Genomic DNA, 8,864 nt, shown 5'->3' on the forward strand with positions numbered 1-8,864 from the left:
CTTAAATAGAGTCACAAATATATTTCGTCCGACACTTTTCGATAATCTTGATATAATTCGAATTCCGAATGCGCAGTAGAAATGAGTTTCGACATATATTACCGCGATATATGCATGCAGTCACGCATAATTCGTAATAATGTGCAGACAATGTACTGTTAAAATGTATATAATTTTTTTGCACGTTTTGAAATATCGAAAATTAAAATTTTTAAGCCGCAAATCCCATACGGCGCAGATTTATATAACGTATATTAGACCAAAAAGGTAGTACGCTGGTATGCTTATGGTACAAAGATAATCTGCAAACAATACACTATTGAAATATATATACGATGAATTTTTGGCTCGTCTTAAAATATTGGAAATCGATACTTTTTACCGCTGACCCTATGCGACGCAACCATATTTTATGTATATCAAGTTAAAAAATTTGTACGCTGATGTCTGTTTGGTACCAAATGATTCTGTAATAAATGTACTATTAAAATGTATAATCGATGAATTTTTGGCTCGTCTTTAAATATTAGAAATCGATACTTTTTTACCGCTGACCCCATGCGACGCAATCTTATTTTATGTATATCAAGTTAAAAAATTTGTACGCTGGTGTCTGTTGGGTACCAAATGATTCTGTAATCAATGTGCTATTAAAATGTATAATCGATGAATTTTTGGCTCGTCTTTAAATATTAGAAATCGATACTTGTTTACCGCTGACCCTATGCGACGCATCCTTAATTTATGTATAGCAAATGAAAAAGTTTGTACGCTGTTGTCTGCTTGGTACCAAAAGATTCTGTAATCAATGTACTATTTAAATGTACAATCGATGAATTTTTGGCTCGTCTTATAATATTAGAAATTAATACTTTTTTGACGCGGACCTTGTGCGACGCATCCTTATTTTATGTTTATCGTATTAAAAAATTTGTACGCTGGTGTCTGCATGGTACCAAAAGATTCTGTAATCAATGTACTAATCAAATGTATAATCGATGAATTTTTGGCTCGTGTTTAAATATTAGAAATCGATACTTTTATACCGCTGACCCTATGCGACGCATCCTTAATTTATGTATAGCAAATGAAAAAGTTTGTACGCTGTTGTCTGCTTGGTACCAAAAGACTCTGTAATCAATGTACTATTTAAATGTACAATCGATGAATTTTTGGCTCGTCTTAAAATATTAGAAATTAATACTTTTTTGACGCGGACCCTGTGCGACGCATCCTAATTTTATGTTTATCGTATTAAAAAATTTGTACGCTGGTGTCTGCATGGTACCAAAAGATTCTGTAATCAATGTGCTATTAAAATGTATAATCGTTGAATTTTTGGCTCGTCTTAATATATTAGAAATCGATACTTTTTTGACGCGGACCCTGTCGACGCATTCTTATTTTATGTTTATCATATTAAAAAATTTGTACGCTGGTGTCTGCATGGTACCAAAAGATTCTGTAATCAATGTACTATTTAAATGTACAATCGATGAATTTTTGGCTCGTCTCAAAATATTAGAAATCGATACTTTTTTGACGCGGACCCTGTCGACGCATCCTTATTTTATGTTTATCGTATTAAAAAATTTGTACGCTGGTGTCTGCATGGTACCAAAAGATTCTGTAATCAATGTACTAATCAAATGTATAATCGATGAATTTTTGGCTCGTCTTTAAATATTAGAAATCGGTACTTTTTTGCCGCTGAATCTATGCGACGCATCCGTAATTTATGTATAGCAAATGAAAAAGTTTGTACGCTGTTGTCTGCTTGGTACCAAAAGATTCTGTAATCAATGTACTATTTAAATGTACAATCGATGAATTTTTGGCTCGTCTTATAATATTAGAAATTAATACTTTTTTGACGCGGACCTTGTGCGACGCATCCTTATTTTATGTTTATCGTATTAAAAAATTAGTACGCTGGTGTCTGCATGGTACCAAAAGATTCTGTAATCAATGTACTAATCAAATGTATAATCGATGAATTTTTGGCTCGTCTTTAAATATTAGAAATCGATACTTTTTTGCCGCTGAATCTATGCGACGCATCCGTAATTTATGTATAGCAAATGAAAAAGTTTGTACGCTGTTGTCTGCTTGGTACCAAAAGATTCTGTAATCAATGTACTAATCAAATGTATAATCGATGAATTTTTGGCTCGTCTTTAAATATTAGAAATCGATACTTTTATACCGCTGACCCTATGCGACGCATCCTTAATTTATGTATAGCAAATGAAAAAGTTTGTACGCTGTTGTCTGCATGGTACCAAAAGATTCTGTAATCAATGTACTAATCAAATGTATAATCGATGAATTTTTGGCTCGTGTTTAAATATTAGAAATCGATACTTTTATACCGCTGACTCTATGCGACGCATCCTTAATTTATGTATAGCAAATGAAAAAGTTTGTACGCTGTTGTCTGCTTGGTACCAAAAGATTCTGTAATCAATGTACTAATCAAATGTATAATCGATGAATTTTTGGCTCGTCTTTAAATATTAGAAATCGATACTTTTTTACCGCTGACCCTCTGCGACGCATCCTTAATTTATGTATAGCAAATGAAAAAGTTTGTACGCTGGTGTCTGCATGGTACCAAAAGATTCTGTAATCAATGTACTATTTAAATGTACAATCGATGAATTTTTGGCTCGTCTTGAAATATTAGAAATTGATACTTTTTTGACGCGGACCCTGTGCGACGCATCCTTATTTTATGTTTATCGTATTAAAAAATTTGTACGCTGGTGTCTGCATGGTACCAAAAGATTCTGTAATCAATGTGCTATTAAAATGTATAATCGTTGAATTTTTGGCTCGTCTTAATATATTAGAAATCGATACTTTTTTGACGCGGACCCTGTCGACGCATTCTTATTTTATGTTTATAATATTAAAAAATTTGTACGCTGGTGTCTGCATGGTACCAAAAGATTCTGTAATCAATGTACTATTTAAATGTACAATCGATGAATTTTTGGCTCGTCTCAAAATATTAGAAATCGATACTTTTTTGACGCGGACCCTGTCGACGCATCTTTATTTTATGTTTATCGTATTAAAAAATTTGTACGCTGGTGTCTGCATGGTACCAAAAGATTCTGTAATCAATGTACTAATCAAATGTATAATCGATGAATTTTTGGCTCGTCTTGAAATATTAGAAATCGATACTTTTTTGCCGCTGAATCTATGCGACGCATCCGTAATTTATGTATAGCATATGAAATAGTTTGTACGCTGTTGTCTGCTTGGTACCAAAAGATTCTGTAATCAATGTACTATTTAAATGTACAATCGATGAATTTTTGGCTCGTCTTATAATATTAGAAATTAATACTTTTTTGACGCGGACCTTGTGCGACGCATCCTTATTTTATGTTTATCGTATTAAAAAATTTGTACGCTGGTGTCTGCATGGTACCAAAAGATTCTGTAATCAATGTACTAATCAAATGTATAATCGATGAATTTTTGGCTCGTGTTTAAATATTAGAAATCGATACTTTTATACCGCTGACCCTATGCGACGCATCCTTAATTTATGTATAGCAAATGAAAAAGTTTGTACGCTGTTGTCTGCTTGGTACCAAAAGACTCTGTAATCAATGTACTATTTAAATGTACAATCGATGAATTTTTGGCTCGTCTTAAAATATTAGAAATTAATACTTTTTTGACGCGGACCCTGTGCGACGCATCCTAATTTTATGTTTATCGTATTAAAAAATTTGTACGCTGGTGTCTGCATGGTACCAAAAGATTCTGTAATCGATGTGCTATTAAAATGTATAATCGTTGAATTTTTGGCTCGTCTTAATATATTAGAAATCGATACTTTTTGACGCGGACCCTGTCGACGCATTCTTATTTTATGTTTATCATATTATAAAATTTGTACGCTGGTGTCTGCATGGTACCAAAAGATTCTGTAATCAATGTACTATTTAAATGTACAATCGATGAATTTTTGGCTCGTCTCAAAATATTAGAAATCGATACTTTTTTGACGCGGACCCTGTCGACGCATCCTTATTTTATGTTTATCGTATTAAAAAATTTGTACGCTGGTGTCTGCATGGTACCAAAAGATTCTGTAATCAATGTACTAATCAAATGTATAATCGATGAATTTTTGGCTCGTCTTTAAATATTAGAAATCGATACTTTTTTGCCGCTGAATCTATGCGACGCATCCGTAATTTATGTATAGCATATGAAATAGTTTGTACGCTGTTGTCTGCTTGGTACCAAAAGATTCTGTAATCAATGTACTATTTAAATGTACAATCGATGAATTTTTGGCTCGTCTTGAAATATTAGAAATTGATACTTTTTTGACGCGGACCCTGTGCGACGCATCCTAATTTTATGTTTATCGTATTAAAAAATTTGTACGCTGGTGTCTGCATGGTACCAAAAGATTCTGTAATCAATGTACTAATCAAATGTATAATCGATGAATTTTTGGCTCGTGTTTAAATATTAGAAATCGATACTTTTATACCGCTGACCCTATGCGACGCATCCTTAATTTATGTATAGCAAATGAAAAAGTTTGTACGCTGTTGTCTGCTTGGTACCAAAAGACTCTGTAATCAATGTACTATTTAAATGTACAATCGATGAATTTTTGGCTCGTCTTAAAATATTAGAAATTAATACTTTTTTGACGCGGACCCTGTGCGACGCATCCTAATTTTATGTTTATCGTATTAAAAAATTTGTACGCTGGTGTCTGCATGGTACCAAAAGATTCTGTAATCAATGTGCTATTAAAATGTATAATCGTTGAATTTTTGGCTCGTCTTAATATATTAGAAATCGATACTTTTTTGACGCGGACCCTGTCGACGCATTCTTATTTTATGTTTATCATATTATAAAATTTGTACGCTGGTGTCTGCATGGTACCAAAAGATTCTGTAATCAATGTACTATTTAAATGTACAATCGATGAATTTTTGGCTCGTCTCAAAATATTAGAAATCGATACTTTTTTGACGCGGACCCTGTCGACGCATCCTTATTTTATGTTTATCGTATTAAAAAATTTGTACGCTGGTGTCTGCATGGTACCAAAAGATTCTGTAATCAATGTACTAATCAAATGTATAATCGATGAAGTTTTGGCTCGTCTTTAAATATTAGAAATCGATACTTTTTTGCCGCTGAATCTATGCGACGCATCCGTAATTTATGTATAGCAAATGAAAAAGTTTGTACGCTGTTGTCTGCTTGGTACCAAAAGATTCTGTAATCAATGTACTATTTAAATGTACAATCGATGAATTTTTGGCTCGTCTTATAATATTAGAAATTAATACTTTTTTGACGCGGACCTTGTGCGACGCATCCTTATTTTATGTTTATCGTATTAAAAAATTTGTACGCTGGTGTCTGCATGGTACCAAAAGATTCTGTAATCAATGTACTAATCAAATGTATAATCGATGAATTTTTGGCTCGTCTTTAAATATTAGAAATCGATACTTTTTTGCCGCTGAATCTATGCGACGCATCCGTAATTTATGTATAGCAAATGAAAAAGTTTGTACGCTGTTGTCTGCTTGGTACCAAAAGATTCTGTAATCAATGTACTAATCAAATGTATAATCGATGAATTTTTGGCTCGTCTTTAAATATTAGAAATCGATACTTTTTTACCGCTGACCCTCTGCGACGCATCCTTAATTTATGTATAGCAAATGAAAAAGTTTGTACGCTGGTGTCTGCATGGTACCAAAAGATTCTGTAATCAATGTACTAATCAAATGTATAATCGATGAATTTTTGGCTCGTATTTAAATATTAGAAATCGATACTTTTTTGCCGCTGAATCTATGCGACGCATCTTTAATTTATGTATAGCAAATGAAAAAGTTTGTACGCTGTTGTCTGCTTGGTACCAAAAGATTCTGTAATCAATGTACTATTTAAATGTACAATCGATGAATTTTTGGCTCGTCTTATAATATTAGAAATTAATACTTTTTTGACGCGGACCTTGTGCGACGCAACCTTATTTTATGTTTATAGTATTAAAAAATTTGTACGCTGGTGTCTGCATGGTACCAAAAGATTCTGTAATCAATGTACTATTAAAATGAATAATCGATGAATTTTTGGCTCGTCTTTAAATATTAGAAATCGATACTTTTTTACCGCTGACCCTCTGCGACGCATCCTTAATTTATGTATAGCAAATGAAAAAGTTTGTACGCTGGTGTCTGCATGGTACCAAAAGATTCCGTAATCAATGTACTATTTAAATGTACAATCGATGAATTTTTGGCTCGTCTTGAAATATTAGAAATTGATACTTTTTTGACGCGGACCCTGTGCGACGCATCCTTATTTTATGTTTATCGTATTAAAAAATTTGTACGCTGGTGTCTGCATGGTACCAAAAGATTCTGTAATCAATGTGCTATAAAAATGTATAATCGTTGAATTTTTGGCTCGTCTTAATATATTAGAAATCGATACTTTTTTGACGCGGACCCTGTCGACGCATTCTTATTTTATGTTTATAATATTAAAAAATTTGTACGCTGGTGTCTGCATGGTACCAAAAGATTCTGTAATCAATGTACTATTTAAATGTACAATCGATGAATTTTTGGCTCGTCTCAAAATATTAGAAATCGATACTTTTTTGACGCGGACCCTGTCGACGCATCCTTATTTTATGTTTATCGTATTAAAAAATTTGTACGCTGGTGTCTGCATGGTACCAAAAGATTCTGTAATCAATGTACTAATCAAATGTATAATCGATGAATTTTTGGCTCGTGTTTAAATATTAGAAATCGATACTTTTATACCGCTGACCCTATGCGACGCATCCTTAATTTATGTATAGCAAATGAAAAAGTTTGTACGCTGTTGTCTGCTTGGTACCAAAAGATTCTGTAATCAATGTACTAATCAAATGTATAATCGATGAATTTTTGGCTCGTCTTTAAATATTAGAAATCGATACTTTTTTACCGCTGACCCTCTGCGACGCATCCTTAATTTATGTATAGCAAATGAAAAAGTTTGTACGCTGGTGTCTGCATGGTACCAAAAGATTCTGTAATCAATGTGCTATTAAAATGTATAATCGTTGAATTTTTGGCTCGTCTTAATATATTAGAAATCGATACTTTTTTGCCGCTGAATCTATGCGACGCATCCGTAATTTATGTATAGCAAATGAAAAAGTTTGTACGCTGTTGTCTGCTTGGTACCAAAAGATTCTGTAATCAATGTACTAATCAAATGTATAATCGATGAATTTTTGGCTCGTCTTTAAATATTAGAAATCGATACTTTTTTACCGCTGACCCTCTGCGACGCATCCTTAATTTATGTATAGCAAATGAAAAAGTTTGTACGCTGGTGTCTGCATGGTACCAAAAGATTCTGTAATCAATGTACTATTTAAATGTACAATCGATGAATTTTTGGCTCGTCTTGAAATATTAGAAATTGATACTTTTTTGACGCGGACCCTGTGCGACGCATCCTTATTTTATGTTTATCGTATTAAAAAATTTGTACGCTGGTGTCTGCATGGTAACAAAAGATTCTGTAATCAATGTACTAATCAAATGTATAATCGATGAATTTTTGGCTCGTCTGTAAATATTAGAAATCGATACTTTTTTGACGCGGACCCTGTCGACGCATTCTTATTTTATGTTTATCATATTATAAAATTTGTACGCTGGTGTCTGCATGGTACCAAAAGATTCTGTAATCAATGTACTATTTAAATGTACAATCGATGAATTTTTGGCTCGTCTCAAAATATTAGAAATCGAAACTTTTTTGACGCGGACCCTGTCGACGCATCCTTATTTTATGTTTATCGTATTAAAAAATTTGTACGCTGGTGTCTGCATGGTACCAAAAGATTCTGTAATCAATGTACTAATCAAATGTATAATCGATGAATTTTTGGCTCGTCTTTAAATATTAGAAATCGATACTTTTTTGCCGCTGAATCTATGCGACGCATCCGTAATTTATGTATAGCAAATGAAAAAGTTTGTACGCTGTTGTCTGCTTGGTACCAAAAGATTCTGTAATCAATGTACTATTGAAATGTACAATCGATGAATTTTTGGCTCGTCTTATAATATTAGAAATTAATACTTTTTTGACGCGGACCTTGTGCGACGCATCCTTATTTTATGTTTATCGTATTAAAAAATTAGTACGCTGGTGTCTGCATGGTACCAAAAGATTCTGTAATCAATGTACTAATCAAATGTATAATCGATGAATTTTTGGCTCGTGTTTAAATATTAGAAATCGATACTTTTATACCGCTGACCCTATGCGACGCATCCTCAATTTATGTATAGCAAATGAAAAAGTTTGTACGCTGTTGTCTGCTTGGTACCAAAAGATTCTGTAATCAATGTACTATTTAAATGTACAATCGATGAATTTTTGGCTCGTCTTGAAATATTAGAAATTGATACTTTTTTGACGCGGACCCTGTGCGACGCATCCTTATTTTATGTTTATCGTATTAAAAAATTTGTACGCTGGTGTCTGCATGGTAACAAAAGATTCTGTAATCAATGTACTAATCAAATGTATAATCGATGAATTTTTGGCTCGTCTGTAAATATTAGAAATCGATACTTTTTTGACGCGGACCCTGTCGACGCATTCTTATTTTATGTTTATCATATTAAAAAATTTGTACGCTGGTGTCTGCATGGTACCAAAAGATTTTGTAATCAATGTACTATTTAAATGTACAATCGATGAATTTTTGGCTCGTCTCAAAATATTAGAAATAGATACTTTTTTGACGCGGACCCTGTCGACGCATCCTTATTTTA

The sequence above is a fragment of the Prenolepis imparis genome, unplaced genomic scaffold, assembly GCF_030444845.1.
Source record: "Prenolepis imparis isolate NDT839.2.m4 unplaced genomic scaffold, iyPreImpa1.0 SCAF_9, whole genome shotgun sequence".
NCBI lineage: Eukaryota > Metazoa > Arthropoda > Insecta > Hymenoptera > Formicidae > Prenolepis > Prenolepis imparis.